Source organism: Aulostomus chinensis, chromosome 19, assembly GCF_037954235.1.
Source record: "Aulostomus chinensis isolate RoL2024-O1b breed Wild chromosome 19, RoL_Achi_v1.0, whole genome shotgun sequence".
Lineage (NCBI taxonomy): Eukaryota > Metazoa > Chordata > Actinopteri > Syngnathiformes > Aulostomidae > Aulostomus > Aulostomus chinensis.
The window spans coordinates 24,441,532-24,465,354 of NC_141338.1; the positions used below are offsets into that span (position 1 = coordinate 24,441,532).

Here is a 23,823-nt window from a genome sequence, read left to right on the forward strand (position 1 = left end):
TCCTCTCCCTTACTTCCTCTATGGAGTCCAGTGGACAGTCCAGAACAGAGCTGGCCTTCCTGACATTCAGCCTGTTCCTGTCCCTCTCGGTGCTCCCGCATCCCCAGCAGTCCACTGCATAGAACACTGCAGAACCACTACAGCATCATCAAAGTTCCTCAGCAGAGTCGTGCACACTCCAAAGGATCATAATCTCCTCGGCAGGTGGAGGCAACTCTGAACTCTTTTATACAGGATTCTGGATTTGTGGACCAGTCCAGTTTGTTGTTGAGGTGAACACCCAGGTACTTAGAAGTCTCTGCCATTTCAATGTCTGTACCCCGGATGTTTATCTGTGTGGTCTGTGGGGGCTTCCTCCAGAAATCGATCACCATTTCCTTTGTCTTGCTGGCATTGATGGTGGAAGTGGTTTCACACTCGGCAGTCAACAAAGGCAGTGATGACTTCGCTGTACTCCAGATCATTTCCATCCGTCTCCTGTCCAACAATGGCGGTGTCGTCAGAGAATTTCTGGAGGTGACAGCTGTCCATGTTGTGTCTGAAGTCTGAGGTATACAGGGTGAAGAGGAATGGGGAGAGCACCGTACCAGTGGGGCCCCCATGCTGCAGACTACCACATCAGACACACGGTCCCCAAGTCTCACATATTGCGGCATGTTGGTGAGGTAAATCCATGGATGGTCCATGCAGCCAGGTGGTGCTCGACTCCACCCTCTTCCACTTTCCCCACAGCAGTGCAGGCTGAATGGTGTTGAAAGCACTGGAGAAGTCAAAGAGCATGACTCTCAGTGCTTCTGGTGATCTCTAGCTGTGAAAGACGCCTGTGTACCAGATAGATTGTTGCATCTTCCACACCAGTGCCTAGATGATAGGTGAAATGCAGGGGGTCCTGCTCTGCAGTCACCAGGGGGCGAAGGTTGTTGAGGAAGATCTTCTCCATTGTCTTGATCAGGTGAGAGGTTAGAGCTACCGGTGTGACGTGGTTGGGCTCTCTGGGGTTCACAGTCTTTGGAAGTGGAACCACACAGGAAGTTTTCCACAAGATAAGGACCTTCTGAAGACTGAGACTCAAATTGAAGATATGCAGAAACTCTCTTCCAAGTCATTCTGTCAGTAGTCTGGAGCTGAGGCCATCAGGACAGGTAGCCTTCCTGACTTTGATCCCCAGACTTAGAAGCCGTCTTCTTGTCATTTAGGAAGATCCGGGGTCTCCTAAGGCTTGTTATTAGAGAAACACCTACCTTCTTCAAAGGTACGATGTTCTCTGCACAGAAGATTATCTGTGATGCAGTGGGTCAAGCTGGCCATGCCTCCCCATGTGAACTGCACAGCACCTCCCAGTCAGGGGTCTCTAAACATGCCCCAGGACCGTGCTGTTCTCCTCAGTCCATCTTTTCAGAACCCTTGAGGTTGTTTTTTGTTGTTGTTCACCACAGGAATAAAAAAGCAGTAAGACAGCCATTTGAGCGGCATCAATATGACATACATCATCAAAACGATGCCAACTGGGAATCATCAGGTCCCCCAGATGGGAGCGTAACAAAGGTTGTGGTTCAGTCTAAACAGATATTTAGCACCAACAATTTGAAGCAAATATTACAAGTGATCCAAGCAGTTTTAGTTCAAGTTTCACAGGCTTTACTTTGAAATAACTTCAGACTGACAAAATCAGGCAAGGTTTTTATGTTAAACTGTTTGGTTCAAAATGTGTTGCTGTTTTTCCATATTCTGCTCCAGATGGAGTGACCCACTTACTGACAGAGAGAGAGAGAGAGAGAGAGAGAGAGAGAGAGAGAGAGAGAGAGAGAGAGAGGCTCTGTGCCATTTCTGGTGACTAATACCCCCTCCACCCACACCTCAACACACACACACACACACGCACACACACACTCAAACAAGTATTGGTCTGTTCACTGTCTTGTTGTTTCTTTGGGTTTCTGCTCTTTGATGATTCTGTTTGTTAAAAATAAAGATGTTTGTGAATAAATGAATGTTGACAGTGAACGTCGGCGTGTGTTCCCAGAGTTTAACATGTCTAAAGCTGACAAACCCTCAGTTCAACACACTGCTGCTTAGCGGCACCATGTACAGAGACTCTTTACATCAAATAAACCTTGTTATGAATAAATTCACTTCATTTATTACAGTTTATCTTACATACACATACATACATAATACATACATGCACACATACATACACAGAAATAGGAGTCAGCTGTAGTTTGTGCAGTGAATGCAAATACAAGTCAACTATTTCTCAACATGCTATGATTAGATAGGTGTGTTTAGTTGTTTATTACAGGGCTTTCTACAATCCAGCCTCTTGCATCATATGATGTCATACATTAATTTTAGTTTTGTAGCGACAGTCAGGAAATGATGCCATCGGCATGGATAGCATCGGGATGTAATAATGGTTTGGAAAAAGCTCCTGATTGTGTCACCCTGTTGTGTGACCATTTACAGCTCTGAACTGTCTGAGGTGAATCGAAATGAAGATGAGGATTTGAACAGAAAATATGTAAATAGTATTTATTCCAGCCTTCTGCTCGGATGCTGACCTCAGGTCCACCACCAGCTCTGAGCCCCGCCCCACACCTGGGGGGAAATTGTCATGGAGTCCAGTCAGGCGTCTCCCTTCATTCCATCTTACTGCCTCATTAAATATTCATGAGACACCTGAGGCATCACTGAGGCCACTGACAGCCTCGAGCGGTGATGTCTCACCGAGGTGATGGTGGTTTTCTTGACATGAGTGGGTCTCTAGGCAAAAATGATACAACATGGTGGATGTCAGTGAGGATCCAATAGAGGAGATCTGAGCATTTGACAGCAGCTGACTGACAGCAGTCACATCCATCTCCTCCATCAACTAAAATCAGAGATAATCTGACCGCCTGTTGGCTCCAGTACCTGCAGTCTGCTGAGGAACATTGAGACTCATCCAAGCTGAGCTCAGCCTGACCCCCCATCCTAATGCAGTGTGAACCTGCAAATCTAAGATAGAAATCTCCTTAAAACCAAAGTTTCTGAAAGCGTTTATTAACACTTTCCCTGCCATTGATGAGATTTTTCAGCAATCAGTGTTATCACTGTCATACAGTAGAGGGCGCTCCTGCACACCCGGAAAAATACTGCACATTATGTTCAAAAACGGTGGTGCAGTGGTCAGCACTGTGGCCTCACAGCAAGAAGGTTCTGGGTTTGAGTCCCGGCTGCAGCACGGGGTCTTTCTGGGTGAGTCTCCATGTTCTCCCTGTTCCTGCTGGGTTCTCTCTGGTACTCCAGCTTCCTCCACAGTCCAAAGACATCAAGAGGGACCAGGTTAATCCAGACTCTAAATTGACCGTAGGCGTGGCTGGGAGAGCCAATGGTTGTCTGTCTCTATGTGTTGGCCCTGCCATGGACTGGTGACCTGTCCAGGGGGAAGGCTGCTAGGATAGGCTCCACCCCCACCACCCTCAACAGGAGAAGAGGGGGAACATGGAGGGATGGATGGATGGAGGGATGAATGAAATGTAAAATAAATGACGGGTGTGCTTGGTAGCTCAGCAGCACTATGGCTGAGGGTGTGGAAGAGCATTCGGTATTGAATTGAGAACCTGAGGGAGGGCTCTGACTCTCAAGGTGCACGTCAGTTCTGGCACTAAGAAGACGGCTTTTTTATCTACAAATTCTGTTTCACACCAATCAGACTTGGCACCTACAGTACTGCTACAGACCTTCATCACCTTTATTTACTATGTTTTCCTCTTTTGTGTTTCTGTTTTAGATTAACTGGGCGGCATGGCTCAGGGGTAGAGTGGCCGTCTAGCAACCAAAGGGTCGCTGGTTCGATCCTCGACCCCGGTGACCATGTCGAAGTGTCCTTGAGCAAGATACTGTGTGTGAATGAGAAGTAAAGTTACCACTAACACAAAATCCTCACGTCAGCCAACATCTTCAATTCAAGTTAGTCCACCAATAACAGATACAACCAATAATTCACAGCATTATTTTCATCAAACATCCCACAAACAACTCTGCCAGTAATAACAGGGGAATGAATGTGTCCCATCGCTGCCATCAGGTCTGACCTGAAGAGGCATCAGTGTCAGCGGTGGAGGGGAGTCAGGCGTCCTCAGCAGGCGCGATCCGACCGTGAAGCCCTGATTGGTCTGTTCGTCTTAAGTCTCCCTCAGCCTTTTTTCCTCCCTGTTGATGTTGTTGGCTGACTACAAGAGTTACTGCCTGTTACATAACACACACACACAAACAGTGAAAGTTTTCAGCTGTGTTTGTTTTTGTTTCTTGTCGGCATCACCATAGCAACATCAAACCAAAACACCAGAGGTAGAAAATAAAAAGACAACGTGAAAGGAAACTGTAAAACACATCTGTTAATGTTCATAACATGGAGCAATTATTTATTCGACCAATCACACAACAGGTTTGTTTTGTTGTCGTTCATGAGACTGACCCCCTTTTAAATGCTTCCCACCTCAGTGCAGAAAATTTGTTTTTTCTTCTTTTGTAACAAATGATAATGACTACAATGACACATATTTGTCATTCAAGCACTTGAAGGCATGATGTGAATGAATTAATGTCTGAGGATGAGAGAGAAGTTGACTGTGTGACTGTAAACTGTGTTGCAGTTACGACGACTACCTTCAGTCCTGGTGAGACCAACATGGACTGAATATTATATAAACTCATTCTGATAGTCGGTGAGCTTCTGAACCTGATGGAAGGATGATGGAGGTGTGCACGGATGAAGGGATGCAGGGAGGGATGTATTATTGGCTCTGTAGTTGTTTGAGAGTGACTCAGATGCTCCGCCCACAGACACAGTGAGTCACCATGAACCGCCAAGTACTCAATGTGTGTGTGTGTGTGTGTGTGTGTGTGTGTGTACCTGATTTAAATGTCAGAAAAGTGAGAATCTGACACTCTCACAGCTTTTTTCTTCTTCTAATTGGATGATTGGAACTCTTGAGAGTTTATACACCAATGATTTGAAAATACAATCAAGCAAAGACGTATTTACAGTCATGTTTACGAGCATTTCGCCTCTTACATAACTCAAAATGATTGGTATAAACTGATTTTATGTCACTCTTGCCCATGTCTGATCTCTGATTTCAAATTTCAGCAGCAGCTTCGGCCCAACTACAACTGCTGTCGTACCCAAAGAAATGTACCAGTAACCCTGTAAATGTGGGTCACAAGTAAGGATGCATGCTCTAGATTTTTTTCAGCCAATACCAAGATACAACATCTTGTGGGCAACCCTAATAACTCAAAATGACATTGATAACCAGCAGTTTGTGCACACTTCAGGGTAAAACAGGCTAGCATGTTGGAAGCGTGCTGAATGTGAATAAATATTCCAGAACTCTGATGGAACCTAATCGTACTGACATCTGTAACGACAAAACCAAGAGTGGTTCTTCCTGCTAAAATGTGGTGCTTTTATGGCATTTGTTTCAAAATGACCAGCCCATCGAATTAAATCCTTTGACTGTCAAATCAGGGTTAAGTGCATCACTCAAAAACAAAAAGTCTTTCTTGTTCGTAGAATTTTAATTTCCTCCCACTTGATACCTCCAGTAATGTGACTGTTGGTGAAGGTTGTCAGTCAAACAAGCGTTGCTTTGCAGACAACTAGACTGCTTCAATTTGGCCTCTGAGTCCAAATGCTTCTTTAATTCTGAGCTGAGCTTGAATGCTGCATGTCGTGTGCTGTTGAATCCGTCTGTAACGACCCGTCTGCCCATAACAAGCCTATCTTTAGAATGATCCCTACAAATAAAGCTTACATAAAAATTACAAGGAAAAATATTAATATGTTTTGAGAGTGATGACAAAAAGGCAAATAGTGGGCTGAGATGCTGGATAAAAAAAATACAAGAGTTGGGGGGCAGCATAACCTGAAGTTATAAGTTCGCATAAGACAACCGAGTGTGTGTGGCAAGGCAGGAACGGATCCATCTATAGAGCAGCAGCAGCTTGGGACCGTCTCCTGCAAACTCTTTGCAGTTTATTGAATTGTCACTTCCACACTTGCCTTTTGTTGTTGGGTGTTGATCGCAGCTAACGGCCGAGCACTGACTGCTTCATATACCTTCCAAACTCCATCGTAGAGATGACAAGTTTTCAGTTTGCTGACTCCCATCTTCAAATGCAAATTTTAGTCATCTTCCTCAGAAAATGTGCACCCCGTTGGCAAAAGGTTTCACTTTCTCTCCCTTCACTGGGCAGTTCTACAGGCTTGCAGGCAATGCACCAACAACAGCCAAGTCAAATGAAAATAATTTTGCCTTCATATTATTGGGTTTATTTATCGCCTAAAATTCCATAATCTGAATGAAAAAAACTCCTATAATGTATTGACCAGTGTGTTTTGCATCCCAAGTCCACGGAGGATTTCTCGTCCTCACAGACTTCACTCAGCGCAGCAGGAACCATTTCATCTGAAGTGGCAGCTCAGTTTAACGTGCAAGTTTACAATTCCCACAGGACGAATATCACAAGAACTGTACATAGCTAGAGAGGCTTTCAGCTGAGTGCAGTTCGCCCTTCTTCTGCATGTGTTTGCAGCCACGTAGCAAAGTGTACACCGTAGATTTGGGCAATAACCACAGTCACAATATCAAGCAACAAGTCCTAAAATAAAAGAGAACAACAGAATCTATTTGGAACTTAATACCTCCATCTGCAAGTGCTGTCAGGGTCTTCAAAAACACATCAGAGGGGGAAAAGGGGGAAGTCAGTATAAGAAATTAATACCCTACAGTAAATTACTCTGGCAGTGGTATGGTCATAATCTGATATTACAACAGCCCTGATGAGCATTGTGACATAATTCATGTTGGTTAGCGGGAAATTATAGGAATGATTTAAACTGTGCACTCAATATGCTCACAATTGCCTACAACAATAAGAGGCTGCTGTCCCAATCACCAAAAGGAAATTAGGCTTGAGGTTACATCACATTCACGTCGACTTGGACAAGGATCCTTTCCTCCTCAGTTACTTTGATATCATCTTCAGCACTGTAGAAATGCGCCATGAGCTACGATATTTTTAAATACAGTACATGGCAGGAAGATCGGTCCCATCACTGCTCATACACTTCACTTAATGAAAGACCCCAGCGCTGCTTGTGTGTTTAATCATGTATTTGTTTAGTTTGTTAGTTTTACTTTCTGTATTTTAATAATGAAGATAAACACAAAGTTATTAATTTTTTGCTGGTCTTGTCTACAGTAGAGTCTACCTGCAAAGTATCTCTTATATTCTTGCCCCTCTTCTCCAAGCGTGATGTCCTTCTTTGAGGGCACTCGCTGGCCAGTTACTGTGGGGCTCCTTATGTTCATGCAGGAGAAAGCAAGGTCATCTTTGCTCTCGGTGCTGGTGGCACTGGAACTATGGTCCCAGTTCCCCAGTTATCAGCCATCCCTGCCGTTGGCCTCAAGCGGAGTTTCCTACATACAGTAATGGGACCTTGATATCCTACATGAGCACTGACCCTCAGTAGTCTCTTTTTGCTCACCATTAATTCTTGTTTCTAGGGACTAAAAACTTGCAGAAACCCTTCCCATTACCAGTCCCAAAGACATAATTAACACAAACCTCTCATCACAGGAGACAAGAACCAACAAGCTCAAACGGATTTTTTACAACATCACGTTAGAAGGCATTTCCTTGCACTGAAAAGGAAAATACAACCTCAATTCTTCCAGCTTTACACTGAGACGAGGTCATGAGGCCACCGCAGACCATTGGTGACCTAACTCCTCTTCTTCCTCCTCGCTCTTGTCACATGCCGGAGGGTGGGGTGTGGGGGTGGCTTCTCTAAATAACAACAGCTCATTCTTCAATCTGAGAAGCAGATTTGGCTGCAGGGCCGTCAGCCTGGATTAAACTGTGCAGTGTTCTGATCTTGTTTTAGCTCTGACCTCCAGCACAAATGAGACATTCTGCTTCAAAAACAGTCAAAGTTGTAGCAAGAGTCCAGTTAACCAAGGCACCTTCACCTTCAGGCAAACACAACTGCCTGAGTCCCTGAGGGTCCTGTAAAAATACAAACAAGATACATAGTGACTTCTTATTTAAAAGTTTGAACTAAAGTAGACAGTATAAGGTTTCCCTCTGATTATCTTGTGTCTGACAAAACAGTAAATAAATAAAATAGATGACTTCAATCATACAGTTAATACTGCATTTTCCAGCATTGGAGTTTTGCATTAGAATAAGCAAAATAGACAAAATACAGTCTCATCAAAACTGCAGTCGGTCCTGAAAATTTTAGGATTATCTAAAGTTGCGGTAATATCACACTCAAAGAGAAGTTTCATCTTGGTTCACTCACTTAAGCTTGGCTGTGCTCAGTCACCCTTAAGAACTGCTCTTTCTGTAAAAGGGGAGTGGAATACTACTCGTACTGTGTATAGATAATTTAAGCATCTTTTCGGTGAGAATAGAGGCTGTTAAACCTAAAGTCTGTTGTTGTTTTATCTAGATAGCCTGCCAATGCTAAGACTGACCAGTTACGGCTGCTTGAGAGTGCCAAGGCATGCTAAGGTAGCTTTTACTGCTTGCAGGACCTCACGTTAGAGACATCTGCACCAGCATCAAACAGTCACTTGATTTGCTCATGAAAGGCTATTCTCTGTAGCAAAGCCTAGCTAGTGAGGCAACTGTTGATTTATTCTTACTGCACCCACAGTTTCTTATTGAAAGATGCCCCTATCACCAGTTCAGAAGTCTCTGTAAGGGTTAAACCCACGATGGCTGCACGCAGCTCTTTTACAGCTGGTTGTGTCTTTACGTCCCACCTACAAAAACATCAGTGTCTAATAGCCTCTGTCGCACTTCTGCTGCATCGTAGTCCTGCTGTAATAATTTATTTGGTTTCCACCAGAAACCCTTTATCAGGCATGTCCTGGCAGTGGCTTGGTGCGCGCACCACTGAGAATATGCTGAGAGAACCTGGTAGACAATTGTCTTATCTCTTGTTGTTGATCTTTGGCTGCTCTTGATTGGACATTACTGTCAAGAAAACTGTAGATGACGAATGAGTAGCATATGATTGGTCGACAGAAAGGAAAACTGAACTTGAACTTGAAATAATTTAGGAGACTTGATGATTGTTTTACTGAAACTATTGGAACACTGTGATTCCCTAATAACATAGCACTATTATCTTTATTATCAAATGCATATATTTTCAGGTAGCAAAGTTTTTTGTTTTTTTTTACTGTGCTACAAAAAACAAATAAAAAATGCAAAGTAGTTCCTGACTATGGACAGGTTGAGTACTGGTTTCCATGGTGGTTGGCAAAGCAGTTTATAGGTTCATTACTGCCACCACCTAGACTGGACTGTTTAAAGACCAGTGTAAATTTCCCTGACAATAATGATGACGAAATATGTTCATCAACGAAGCTTTTTTGCATGACGTAGACAAGACGACGATGAGCTAAAAATAACTCCTTGATGACGAATATGTGACGAGAATAATGTATATTTTCACCATGGCGAGACGAGACAAAAGTGCTACTGGTTGGCTCATGAACATAATGAATCACACTACTTCTTTTTTTTTTTTACTGAATTAATATTCAGTCTGTTGCGTAAAAGCTCCTGTGTGCAGCAGCCACGCCCGCAGCCCATGCAGGGTAACTGTGCAAGACAACACGGTCACACACGGTGGGACATGGTCCTGTGTCAATGCCGTGGACAATGGCAGCCTCACTTGGTCACAAGAGAAGAGAGGACGTGTGAAAATACTTTGTATACGATGCAGCTGAGAAGAAAAGACAGTGTGTAATAGAGAAGGAAGACGGGGTTATTGTGGTGTTAAAATAGGTGGCAAGAACACCACAAACTTGAACAGGCACCTCAGCGGGTTCGGTACGGGTGGCAGCTGGAGCCTCTTCAGGTCTGGAGCCTCCTCCAGCAGCACCAGGATCTGGGATGAGGGGAGAAGAAGAGGAGTTAGTAACACGTATGAGGACAGGAGGAGGAGAGAGAAGCCCAGTGCATCATGGGAGATCAGTATGAGAATGAGAATCAGAAATCCTTAATTAATCCCTTGCGGGAAATTATTGGATTGCCGTGCTTCATTTCACAGTAAGAAACAATATATAATAAAGAATAAAATAGAAATCAAGAATATAAGGAGATCTCTTCTGTAACATATTTACATTTTTACACTGAACGGGATGTTTATATTGCACGATTTAGCCGACAAAAACAACTCTATAGGATGGGCTGCATCTTAGAGGGAGGAGTTTAACAGTTTGATAGCCACCGGTAGGAATAATATCATGTGGCGCTCAGTGGTGCAATGTGGGAGCAGTCTAAGTTTGTAGCAGAACTCTAGGAACCAGCAGGAACCCTGCATCCTGGGACTGAAGGGTTCTAGCTGGATAACAGGGGACTATGAGCTTTGTCAGGGATGAAGGAGCCTGATAGCTGAGGACTTTGATGGGAGAAGAAGAACCCTTCACTCCCAGGATGCAGGGTTCCTGCTGGTTCCTAGAGTTCTAACAGTAGAATGGAGCCAGAACCTTCAGCTATCAGGGCCCCTCCTGTGGAACCGTCTCCCAGTTTCAGTCCAGGACCCAGACCCCCTCTCGACCTTTAAGAGCAGACTTAAGACCTTCCTTTTTGATCAGGCTTATAGTCAGGACTGCTTAGGCTGGCCCTTAGACCTGCTGCTACAGGCTCAGACTGCTGGGGGATCTCCCATGATGCACTGGGCTTCTCTCTCCTCCTCCTGTCCTCATACGTGTTACTAACTCCTCTTCTTCTCCCCTCATCCCAGATCCTGGTGCTGCTGGAGGAGGCTCCAGACCTGAAGAGGCTCCAGCTGCCACCCGTAGCTCCACCTGCTCACGTCCTCATCTGTCCATCAGTCTCTCCTCCTTTCTCTCCCTCTTTATCTCTGTCCCTCTCTTTCCATCTGTATATCTGTCTTCCTCCATTATTTATCCCTCTCTCTGCCCTGCTCTCCTGCTTTCCTGATCATGTGACCTAGAGGAAGCAGGTACAGGGTGAAGAGGACTGGTCCAAGCACAGACCCTTGTGGAACACCAGAACTGACTGTAGTGGTCTCAGAGGAACCATCATTAACAAGTACCAACTGAGATGGACCTAGTAAATATGACCTGAACCAGTTTAGTTTGGTTCCTTTAATACCAGTGACAGGTTCCAGTCTCTGTAGAAGGATATGGTGGTCAATGGTATCAAAGCTGCACTGAGATCTAATCAGACCAGCACAGAGACCAGTCCCTCATCTGGTACCAGTAGGAGGTCACTGGTACCTTTGAGTAGTTCTGTTTCTGTGCTAGGATGAACCTGGAACCTGACTGAATCCTCCAATTAGCTGTTGCTGTGGAGAAGTCACAGAGCTGTTTAGCAGCTGCTTTCTCCAGAACCTTGGAGAGAAAAGGAAGATGTGATGTTGGTCTGTAGTTGGTAGAACTTCTGGATCCAGGCTTGTTTTTTGAGGAGGGTTTAATTCCTGCTACTTTAAAGGACTGAGGGACGGAACCAGATACCAGCGCCACATTAATCATATCTCAGAGGGAGGGGCTACGAGGGTAGAGTGTCTTTGATCAGTTTAGTTGGGATGGGGTCTCGGAGACAGGTGGAGGTTTAGAGGAGGAAATTGGTAAGCAAAGGGAAGCTGATTTCTGTCAACGAATCATATGTTGCCAACACAAATCCGTATTGTCAGTGACAACTGGCCCATAACAAAATTGTCTGTAGTTTTGTGCAGAGAAGCAGATTCAATTGCACAGATGAATTGTGGTTGGTGTAGTTAGTGAGCTAACGTTAAACTCATGTTAGGCAATGCTAGCTTTAGGCTAATGCTGGCATTTCATCTTCATTGATGAATCACAAGCCTAAATTTGAAATTGGCATGTATATTGATTTAGAGGAGATTAAGACAAACAAAAATGAATTATATATGACTAAAACTAGACTAAAATACTTCTCATTTTTGTCGACTAAAATGTGACTAAAACTAATGTGCATTTCCATCAAAAGACTAAGACTAAAACTGAAATTAACATGGCTGTCAAAATTAACACTGAAAAGACAATGTCTTCAGGCTTCAGTCACACTGAAGACTCCACTGAAATGGAGAACATCTTGTACATGTATAGGCTATTAGCTTACCATTATGAGAAGTGTGCGCAAGAACTGATCTCAACACAATTAATTAGTGAATGTGATTTCACATTCAGTTAAAAATAGAGTTTAAAGGCAAGGCAAGGCAAATTTCTTTGTATAGCACCATTCATACACAGGGCAATTCATAGTGCTTTACAGAGGGAATGAGACATTGAAAGTTAAAAACAGTTTAAAAACAAATACGTGAATTAAAACATTCAAAAGTCATTTAAAATCATTAAAAGAGTTTAAAATCAGTCAGACATTACACACATAATTCGTGCAATGTTTTTGAGATGATAATAGGCTGATTTAGTGACAGTTTTTATGTGGCTCTTCAAATTCAGGTCTGAGTCCATAACAACGCTAAGGTTTCTAGCTTGGTCGGTGGTTTGTTGTGTCATTGAGTCAAGTTGGCTGCTGACCTCAAGCCTTGCGTTTTTGGGACCAAACACAATGACTTCTGTCTTTTCTGCATTGAGCTGGAGAAAATTCTGGCCCATCCACTGATTGACCTGTAGGATACAGTCACTAAGTGGATGCAGTGGACTGTGATCCTATGGTGACACTGTAATATAAAGTTGTGTGTCATCAGCATATGAGTGGTAGGAGATGTTATGGTGCTCTATGACCTGGGCCAGTGGGAGCATATAGATGTTGAACAAAAGTGGCCCAAGAATAGAGCCTTGCGGGACCCCACATGTCATCTTTGTTCGCTTGGATTCACAGTTCCCAAGCATTTAGTGTAAATATGCTATTTTCTATGGACTGAAATGAGGAAGATAAAATTAGATAAACACACACACACACACACACACACAAACACACTAAAAACAACAATACTTCCACCTTCTTTGTTGTGTCAGCTGGGCTGGTCTAAGAATTAGGCGTGGGCAACTGGACTTCTTTTTGGACTTCTTCCTGTTGCCTACACCTTACTCTTAGACTACCTTGACCTGGGTGACTGAGAACCTTCACCAGCGTACAATCACAGGGTTGTCCAGGACAGTAAGGGACACCTTACCCGAATGCAGATCCAAGCCAAGTTCCAACCTCCCCAAAGTGTTATAAACAGGAATGAAACAGTGCTCTCACATTATCATGGCAGCCTCATCCACAACTCAGTGTTTCACAACAAACTTGTATATTAAAGACATCAGGAGTAAAATATTAGGACAAATAAAAAAAGATAACACCAAGGATACCAGGGGGCAAAAAAATACAATAAAAGTTCAACCATGAAATTGAGTCAGTGGTCTTGCTGTATTCTTCTCCCCAAGTATATGATACAATGAAGGTCTACAATATAATTATGCTTAACATAACACAAATGAAGTTTAACCCCAGCAGATTTAAAATTTTATGAGTGTTTATAATAAGATGGTAATAAAGTACAGTTTTGCAGATAATGTGTCAGTTGGAATGAAACCATAGCGCACATTTTCCACTTCAGCATCATATGTCTCATTTCTTTCCTACCCTCCTTTAACACAGTACCCATTATATCCAACACTATGACCTGTGGTTAATTCCCTTGGGCAATGTCTGGACAAAATGCTGTCTTACAATAATGGCTCAAAAAGTCGGTGGGAGAGCCCTCATGCACTTAATGAATTGTCATTGGGATGGCACTCAAACCCTTGCAAACATCACCAGGGGCCCATCTAAATCTGTCAGACTGTGAAGGTGCAGATCTGGATTGGCGCACAGTATGAACTGGAATGCAGACAGACACATCTGCCATCCTATGTCATAACTATTTACTCTAAAATATCTTTCGACATTCACCCATGGGGTCTTGGCCCGGCCCAAAAAGGTTGCATGAACTTGTCCCCTTGTGGTCCCACAACCCAAAGGGTCCAGTGCAATGTGGATTGGGCAGGAGACCAAGGCAGGGGCCTTGGCGGTCTTTAAGGGAGCCCCCGTCTTTAAGGGAGAGCCCAGCCTCCCTGCAAGTCAAGTCAAGTCAATTTTATTTCTATAGCGCCGAATCACAACAAAAGTTATCTCATGACACACCCAACAATTCTCCACTGCAGAGGAAACTCATTTCAGCTTTCATATTTCTCCATCCATTAATAGACATCATTCAAAATTATTTTCATTAAGAAAATGAAATAAAACTAAAATAGAAAGGTGCAATAAGTCGTGTCTGTCCTCCAGGCACTGCAGCAATACCTTTGTTGAGCGCAAGGTCTAGTGCCAGGGCCACGGAGCCTACAAACTTGACCACTTTATGTGAAGCAAAAATTTTTGCTTTATTTTAGTTTTGGTTTCAGTAAGGGAGAATAAATCCATAATAATTGGATATTAACAAGGTTTGAGTTCCTCAAACAATGTAGTGTGCATTTTCCTGCAAACAAGAGGCCACTCCCATTGGGGATACTGCTTCCATGAATGGCTGTACAGCACTTGGTCTGCAACAGTGTTAATCTTTTTTATTTTTAATTCACACACCATTTGATTTAACCTACACAACTTTGAGCATGTCAAGTCATCACTGTAAAGGCATACCACCACAATGTTATTGTATGCCATGATCTTCTGGCCAACTGAATATTGCTTTACTAACTGGTCACTCACCATGCGTCTCCGTTCAAACCAATAGAATCTTTATATTAAAAAGCTCTGAAGATGTTCACAAAACAAAACCCTTGTCCTTCCTTGATTTTCACATTTTCAAGAATCACAACCTACTGACCTTGAATGATTTTAAGAACTTTGGGTGTGCATGCTCTGTCTTCGATACACTTCATGCACATGCAGCAATTATTATAAACTAAAGACAAACTGTGGTGGCTCTGAGGGGCAAAACACAATGACATTTCACAAAACACAACAGCATTTCACAAAACACAACGACATTTCAGATTGCGTAAAGGGTAGGGACAACATTCTTGTTTGTGATTGGACGAACCCAAGTTTGGCGACAGGTCCATTATGTCATTTCCTGTTCCTTATGCGTACTACTCTCAGCAACATCTTTGTGTGAATTTTAAACTAAGTTTGAAAGGATGGAAGAGGATATTGAAATCATAAGGGACTATTTTAAAACCATTGATAACTAACGAGGGTGGCTAATGGCCAATCGTGGCTACTGTCCTGCTCTCTGTTCCACAGTCGGTGCGCAGTCTCATGGGAATAACGCCGACACTTCTAATACAGTTGATGAAGTTGTTTTTATTACTTCAGGGTTGTTGTTTGTAGGTCCACATTTGGGCCACATGATTCTGAGGGAGAACTCGTCTATGCCCTAACCCTTACTCATGCCAAGTGGTTTTAATTTGTCAAACCCATCTACATGCCACAAGTAATTTGGATCCATAGAACAGTACGTGCGTCTAATGGTCCTACGACGTGTCCACAACAAGGTCCCGCATGGGTTCAGTTCTCGAAGCATCTGCATTACTGTGTCCCTTTTAACACAGAGGCCATATTTCTGCTTTAAAGTCAACAACATTGTCCTGTATCCAAACATCTGTCCAGGTCCGTGCAGCTGTGATAAAATAGCCCTTCTGATGTGACTCGCTGAAGAGTAGCCGCCCCGTCTAAATCCTAAATCTTTCAAACTAATTTCAGAGTTCCACGGGACATCTTAATGTCATGATACGTTGAAAGCATATCGACAATTACGTCGTATGAATGTCCTTTCTTAAAACAGTCCCTTATGATTTCAATATCCTCTTCCATCCTTTCAAACTCAGTTTAAAATTCGCGCAAGGATGCTGCTGAGAGCTGTAAGCAAAAGGAACAGGAAATGACATAATTGAACTGTCGGCAAACTTGGGTTCGTCCAATCACACACAAAAATGTTTCCCTACCCTTTCCATAATCTGAAATGTTGTTGTGTTTTGCCCTGCAGGGCCACCGTAACAAACAGTGACAAATCCACCACCACAAAGGACCAATCTTCATTTTCTGCCTAATATGTCCCCTCCACTGCAAATTGCAGGAATATGCAATCTTTATTAAAGGCTCATTGTGTGTCAGAATGCAATTTAAGATGAAGTATTTTGCTGCTGCAGAGATGCTCTGCATACGCATAATGTTCTGAAGATATAAGAATAATAGGTTTATCAATGACAAAGAGAACATGGTTGTAAATATTAACAGTCCCTCCAATATTGCAAATCATATTACCATTGAAACTGCAGCCAAAATGATCGCACTTGTTCTTTCTCTAAATTGTGGAGCCCTGCTGAGATAATCATTCACTTTGTCTGTCTCTGGGTTTCAGAGTCGTTGAGGTCACGTGAGGGTTGTTGGCCCAGCCGGTGTTCATGGAGGCCACTTCCCCTTCCTTCATCACTACCTGTCACCCCCCTCAAATTAGGGTCTTCAGTACCTCCCCGTGGAAACTCAATACCCATTTTCAAACTGAAAACACCTCTTGATGAACCGCTGGTTCTTCTGTTTTACAAGATGGCTAATTCAAGTATTTCAATGAAGTCCACATCAAGTGATCTGTTTTGACAGAGACATAGGAAAGAAGGCCAGATTGACCCTGTCAATCACACAGAGCCCTTTACCGTTCTAGCTGTGTTCTATGTTTTCAATGCATTCACGCTGACTTCTAATGCCACGTGTTTTTCTGCCTCTCAATGGGTATAAAACTAATGACTTCTGTCAACTGCAACAGCCAAAGCATGCACTATACAGTATATATATTTTCTGCAAGGAGAGACCTCTGTAATTCTTCCCTGCAGTGTGAGCTGCCTGACACTGGACCATGGTAAGGAGGCGCAGAGTCAGGCGTTTAACCTGCATGCTACTCCATCTGGGTTGTGTGCCACTGCATGACAACTGGGTTCCGAGTTTTCTGAGGTGATTTCATTTTTAATATGCCTGGAGGATAATGTCTCACACAGAAGAAAAAAAACTAGTTGCTTTAAAAATAGTGGTCTGAACACGGCTGCTGTGGCTCGTGCTCAGCAGCAGCATCCCTCTCACCCCATGTGTTTCAAGTGTCAGAAGTCCAAAAACATTTCCCTGCTGAAGTACAGCATCAAGCTTGATGTTCTTTTCCAAATGATTTATACTATGAAATAGCAGTATTTTTAGACTGTACTTTTTAGGATGCAAAATTGAGACTTGAGACTACTGCTTCATGTTTTACTTCTTCTCTACCCCGTGTTTCCTGTCTATCACCAATCCATTCTCTAATTCTGTTTTATTTTTTATTGTGTTGATGGAAGAGCAGTATCAGCCAACCCAAAAGTAAGCAAAATTACAACCTTTGCCCTTTCTATTTTCTGTCATGACCAGGCTTGAACACAGGAAACAGGTGCAGGTGCAGGGTTCAGGTTTCCAGACAACTCCAGGTTCAAGGATCAGAATAAAGGCTATGAACCTAGCCTATAGGATCACCCCTCAGAGGGGTGGAATAAATAAAAACCACTCCACTAAAAGGAGGAAAAGCAGAATAGGCTATCGAAGGTTAATTGATAAATGAAAATCACTCCAGCTACGGAGGAGGATGGAGGCACTACAGGAGGCACTAAGTTATGAAAAGGTAAGGAAACAAAAGGTGACTTCTTGTAGAGGAAACAGTTATGAAACGTTAACTAAAGACTGGTCTAAGATAGAAAAACTTACAACAAAAAAGTCTCTCACTTGGAGGAAGAAAAACAGCCAACAAGGCTGTGGTCAAAGGGCTGGGGTGAGCACATGGGGACGAAACAAAGGGAGACACAGGCGATATATAGACAGGGCAATGGGGAACAGGTGCAAACCCTTAGCAGTCAGACAAGACACATGGGGACGGGCAAGTGACCTGAAATGAGAGGAGAGTTACTTTCAAAATAAAACAGGAAACGACAAGACAAAACATGGAAAGGACCAAAACCCAACTTGACTTCACTGCGGTGTGAAATTTTTGAGGTCTGTTGGATCTTTTTATGCACATAAATGTTTCAGTTTTGAGAACAGTAAATGTAAATAAATGTTGTTGTCGACTGCAGTGAATATGTAAAACGATTAATTCTTATCAAAAGATTGGAAATTGAAAAACTTTTTTCCTAGGTTTTGGGAGGCTGCTGCCATGTTAATAAGAGCAGGACAAAGGTGTCTGTAAAGTTTCACATAGTAATAAAATGTAAAGTTAGTGTTTCGCTGTTGGTGAAGGTCAGTTAGATCAAATCAAACCACAGAGAAAACTGGTGTGATTCTCCTGTGTGGGGATGTGATGTTTGTGTCTGTCTGTCATCAGCATTCGCGTCGGTCTGAACGCAGCACATTAGCTACAGGTTTTACTGCGCTATAATTAATCCTTGTCACACTCATCTCTAATGCATGGAGGTGTTTTTTTCTTGGCTTTGGAAGAGAGCGATGAGCTTATTTAAATTTTACACATGAAAATGATGGTGGATAGCGGGGGTCGGAGGGTTCTCTGTAATTAACCAATCTTTGAATGTTTAATTTGGCTTTTTTAAATTAATAACCCCCCCCCACACACACACACACACACACACACACACACACACACACACTTATCTGGCCTGACTTCGGAAACCTTAACCCTTCAAAGATGAAAAACTGGTAAATTAGAAACCAAAACGAACAAGAACAGAATGAGGCTCATCATGATGAGATTCTGATCACTTGATCTCAGTTGCAAAATCCTTTACTTTCAGTCCTTTTCATTTTGTCTTCATACAGATTGAACACTTTACAGTTTTTGGTGCTTTAAATTAAAACCACCCTTTGTTTCATGTAAATCTGATGACTGCAAAAAAGAATTCATCTGTGTCGGAAATCTTGTTGGCTCTGCATTTTCAGAGAATTAATTCTGCGTCATATAAAATGATTCATTTATGAAAATGCAATTCAACATTTTTGATGCAGGCTAACATTTCCTGCCTCCCATCCTTTAGCCAAACTAGGCTGAGCACAAGATTTCCTATCTGTTTAAAATGCCAGGGAACCTCAAACTCATATTATTCATTCATCTGAGTCCTGAAATAATCAGTTTTGTACACGTATATAATGAGGAATTTAGAAAGTCCCTCACTTTCTTTTGGTTGAATTTGTCATAAATTCAACTCGACATGTAGCCTGTGGAAAGAGCCTTCCAGTGATTACCGTATGTCCTCAACTGCAGGAAGCACACAGTACATGGAGGAGTTGAGAGAGCATGTCCACCAGAACAATGACTGCACCAAACACAGGACACGCTTTCACGCTGCTGGAGTGCGCCTGTGATTTGTGATCCTGATGTGACCATTCGCTTATAAATCTGAGCGAGCTGAGCATCCAAAGGAAAACAATAATCAGCTGGTAATGCTCCACACTCACCTGTGGCTTGATTCTTCTCCCTGGACTCCCTGGTTGTTGAAAGCCAGTACCAGCCTTTGTTATCCTAAGTATTGAAATGAATATGAAAATAAAAAATTGGAACACAGTTCCTGTTTTCTTTTCACACAACAACTAACCAAAGTAGACTGAAGTTCATTTACCTGAAGACTGTGAATAGTTGCTAAATGAATATTTCTAATTTCGTCTCTGAAAATGGGAACCCTGAAAGTTCCAGAGGCTGAGATGGCAACTGTCTCACACATGGAGAAACTCACCGTTCCAAAGTAAATGGGGAATTCAAATACATGGTTATTTTGGATGGTAAATAATCTGATGATAATTGATATATATATATATATATATATATATATATATATATATATATATATATATATATATATATACATACACACTCACACACACACACATATACATATATATGTGTATGTAACACATTAGGGTTAGTTGTTATGGTTATTTTTAGGTTGCAAATAGAATTTCAATGGTAAAATTGGTCCTTTGTTGTTTTTTCTTTTTATTATTTATTGTTTATTTTAATGTTTGAAAACATAAACTCATTCATCCACTCATTAATTCATTCATAATATACAGCAACCCCAAGACAGGAGTCTAACATGATACAGGCCCAATAACTTGTGATCATGACACAAAGGCCTTATATCTTTGAATCACAAGACAATATTTTATGCTCTTGACATGGATCGAATTTCTTGTACAATCTTGTCTAATCTTTCCAAATAAGATAAAAATAAAATATAATATTTTGGAACTTAGGGGGTTTCTGAAGTTGCTCTTTACATACATATCACAACAGGAAGAACAAACAAGCACAAAGTGTTTTGTAATAATCAAATTTTGACTCATGCTGTAACAATAACTTTTTCCTAAATAATTATTTTATAAACATATGATACTTGATTTTCATCCTGAAGGCGATTGGAGCAGATCAGAGTCTAATCAACATGGATGTTTAAAAGAATCACTCTCAAAAATGCTCCAACATACTGCTGTTCGGCATTACAGAGCCGTGAGTCACTCCACTGAAGGAAACCAGCGAGGGATGAAAGTGGTATTAGTGCCGGTTAATTCGTCCTGACAGTTGGAAATGTTAAATCCTGCAGGGGGCTCAGCTTAGCGCGCTCACTCTCAGCCTAAGTAGGTTAAATACAAACCAGTGTGATCAATCTGCAGACACTAAATAAATCCACAGAGCCGAGCCAAAACACTGGCTGAAAACTCTTGTGTGGAGGAAACAGAAGTAAAAAGAGCAAAACCAAGATTACTACAGAGGCACCCTGGAGCAAGGCACTGAACCAGTAGCTGCTCACAACCAGCCAGTAGTAACAAAGAACCCTGACCACCCAGAAACAAGGAAGAACTGAGTGTACTTACAACCAATGCTATGGAAGAATAGAAGAAACTCTTAAGTTATTATAATTATTATTATTATTGTCATCCTCTGTTTATCCGGTTGGTCTGGGTCGTGGGGGCAGCAGCCTCACCAAGGAAGCCCAGACTGCCCTCTCCCCAGCCACTTCCACCAGCTCTTCTGGGGGAATCCAGCCGAGAGATATGATCCCTCCAGCGTGTCCTGGGTCGGCCTCAAGTCTCCCTCCCGGTTGGGCATGCCTGGAACACTTCCCTTGGGAGATGTCACCAGGTGCCCGAACCACCTCCACTGACTCCTCCACATGGAGGAGCAGCAGCTCTACTCTGAGTCCCTCCTGAAGGACTGAGCTTCTCACCCTGTCTCTAAGGGAGAGCCCAGGCTCCCTGAGGAGGAAACTCATTTCAGCCGCTTGGATTCGTGATCTTGTTCTTTCAGTCATTACCCAGAGCTCATGACCACAGGTGAGGGTTGGGACGTAGATTGACAGGTAAATGGAGAGCCTCACCTTTTGGCTAAGCTCCCTCTTCACCATAATGGACCGGTTTAGTGCCCGCATCACTGTGGATGCCGCCGCAATCCGCCTGTCAATCTCCCGCTCCATCCTACCCTCACTCGTGAACAAGACCCCGAGATACTTAAACTCCTCCACCTGAGGTAGGACCTCCCCCCCCCCCCCCCCCCCCCGACCTGGAGTGAGCAGGCCACCCTTTTCCAGCTGAGGACCATGGCCTCAGACTTGGAGGTGCTGATTCTCATCCCAGCCACTTCACATTTGGCTGCAAACTGTCCCAGTAAGAGCTGGAGGTTGTGTCCTGATGGAGCTAAGAGGACTATGTCATCCGCAAAAAGCAGAGCCGAAATCCTCCTGCCACCAAACTCAACCCTCTCCACCACCCAGCTGCACCTAGAAATTCTGTCCATAAAGGTTATGAACAGGGCCGGTGACAAAGGGCAGCCTTGGCGGTGTCCAACCCTCACTGGGAACAAGTCTGACTTACTGCCGGCAACGCGGACCAGACTCTCATTCCTCCTGTAGAAAGACTGAACAGCCCTTTGTAAGGGGCCATCCACCCCATACTCCTGGAGTACCCCCCACAGGGTGCTCCTGGGAACACAGTCATAAGCTTTCTCCAGATGCCCAAAACACATGTGGACTGGTTGGCAAACTCCCATGCCCCCTCCAGCACCCTAGTGAGAGTGAAGAGCTGATCCATGGTTCCACAACCGGGACAAAAACCACACTGCTCCTCCTTAATCTGAGGTTCGACTATCACCCTGACCCTCCTCTCCAGTACCCTGGCATGGACCTTTCCAGGGAGGCTGGGGAGTGTGATCCCCTGATAGTTGGAACACACCCTCTGGTCCCCTTTCTTAAAGATTGGGACCACCACCCAGTCTGCCACTCCAAAGGCACCATCCCCTGATGTCCATGCAATGTTGCAGAGATGTGTCAACCAAGACAGCCCCACAACATCCAGAGTCTTGAGATACCCAGGGAGGATCTCATCCATCCCCGGCACTCTGCCACCGTGGAATTGTTTCACTGCTTCTGTGACTTCTTCCCATCCTGGCCCTCTCACCTGGAGCAACTCCAATGAAGGAAAGAGTCCAACCCCTCTCAAGGACTTGGGTTCTGGACCTGGAGCTATGTGTCGAGGTTAGGCCAACTAATCTAGCCAGTAATGCTTAACCTCTTCCACCAGCTCTGGCTCCTTCCGTACCAGAGAGTTAACGTTCCATGTGCCAAAGGCCAGCTTCCATGCCTGGGGATCAGACAGCCAAGCACCCTGCCTTTGTCTGCTGCCTAAACCACATAGCACCGGACTGTTACGGTTCCTCCTGCGGGTGGTGGGTCCACGAGAGGATGAGTCCATTGATCCCTTTCGGGCTGAGCCCGGCTGGACCCCATGGACTAAGGTTCGACCACCAAGCGCTTGCCATTGGGCCTCTACCCCGGGCCTGGGTCGGGGGGGGGGGGGAGTGCTCTTGTGCCCCTCCGGTCTGGGTACACAAACTCATTGTTTTAACTTCCATGAAGGGTCTATTGAACCGTTCGTTGTCTGGCTCTTTGCCAAGGACCAGTCTGCCTTGTGTGACCCCAAAGGAAAAATGCCCCTGACAGCATAGCTCCTAGAGTCACTAGGGCACTCAGACTCCTCCACCAAGATAAGGTGACGGTGCCAGGAGGATATTATTATTATTATTATTATTATATGGGTCATATTTCCATCCATCCATCCACTTTCTACCTCTTCTCCTGTTGAGGGTGGTGGGGGTGGAGCCTATCCCAGCAGCCTTCCCCCTGGACAGGTCACCAGTCCATGGCAGGGCCAACACATAGAGACAGACAACCACTGGCTCTCCCAGCCACACCTACGGTCAATTTAGAGTCTGGATTAACCTGGTCCCCTCTTGATGTCTTTGGACTGTGGAGGAAGCTGGAGTATCAGAGATCGAAGCGAAGTAAAATCTGGTCAATTGGACGTAAGTTTATCTTGAAGACGTTTCACCTCTCATCCGAGAGGCTTCTTCAGTTCTAGTGAAGAGTGTGGAAACTCCAGCTTATCAACCTATGTGGGAGTGGTCAGTGCTATTGTGGTGGAGTATCAGAGAGAACCCAGCAGGAACAGGGAGAACATGCAGACTCCACACAGAAAGACCCCGTGCTCCAGCCGGGGTCCACCCACAACCTTCTTGCTGGGGGCCACAGTGCTGACCACTGCTCCACCAGGCCACTGGGTCCTATTTCATTAGTACAAAGTACAAGTACTTTGTGACTGCACTTGCATAGATTTTGAGATAGATGTTTTTCACTCTCTAGATTTTAACACCAATATCTGTTTGTTCTACTCCTTACATTTTTGAAAACAGGCTTTCTTCTTTAGTCTTCATGCACAGCACATCAATACAATTTGAGAGACCTAATAATGGATGAGACTTTTGTTTAA

General features: G+C 43.6%; 1 long non-coding RNA gene across 1 annotated transcript; it reads right to left on the reverse strand.

The window, feature by feature from the left end:
• Window positions 1–7,784: 7,784 nt before the first annotated feature.
• Window positions 7,785–21,068, reverse strand: LOC147244464 (uncharacterized). The gene is made up of 4 exons (XR_015110422.1): window positions 20,878–21,068; window positions 19,465–19,528; window positions 17,785–17,944; window positions 7,785–8,058 (listed from the first exon to the last, which is right to left on the reverse strand). It is a non-coding gene; the product is annotated as an uncharacterized LOC147244464 (long non-coding RNA).
• Between the last annotated feature and the right edge of the window lie 2,755 nt (window positions 21,069–23,823).